The sequence below is a fragment of the Seriola lalandi genome, unplaced genomic scaffold (assembly GCF_002814215.2).
Source record: "Seriola lalandi dorsalis isolate HSWRI2012SDOR001 ecotype SW California unplaced genomic scaffold, Sedor1 jcf7180002054939, whole genome shotgun sequence".
Lineage (NCBI taxonomy): Eukaryota > Metazoa > Chordata > Actinopteri > Carangiformes > Carangidae > Seriola > Seriola lalandi.
This window is the reverse complement of record NW_019525659.1, coordinates 934,976-935,414: the sequence shown is the minus strand read 5'-3', so window position 1 is coordinate 935,414 and position 439 is coordinate 934,976. Positions and strand designations below refer to the sequence as shown.

General features: G+C 32.6%; 1 protein-coding gene across 1 annotated transcript in view; it reads right to left on the bottom strand.

Moving 5' to 3' along the window:
* The window catches only part of megf10 (multiple EGF-like-domains 10), a 58,816-nt gene that overhangs the window by 7,836 nt on the left and 50,541 nt on the right, over window positions 1-439 (bottom strand). The window lies entirely within an intron of this gene.

Sequence of the window (439 nt, the reverse complement as noted above, 5' to 3'; positions counted from 1 at the left end):
GTGTGTGTGTGTGTGTGTGTGTGTGTGTGTGTGTGTGTGTGTGTGTGTGTGTGTGTGTGTGTGTGTGTGTGTGTGTGTGTGTGTGTGTGTGTGTGTGTGTGTGTGTCTTATTTAGCACTTGGCTTCAAATGGAAGAGTATACTTTCAAAAGTGATTACATAGAAAATACATTTCATTAACATCATGTTTTTGACAGGTTTTAATTATTTGGAGCCTAAAGTGAAGAATTTATTAAGAAAATAATCAAACTAATAGTTTGTCTTTATTCATTATAGAAATTTCATTCAGAATTTTTCCCAGTGACAGTTTTACCTCATGTCGTATTACTTTCATCAGAATTTTCCACAAGGTCTCATTTTATTTCACAACTTCACTTTTCATCAGTAGAATCAATCTCTGCCACACACACCTTTTTTTTTTTTTTTTTTTTTTTTTTTTT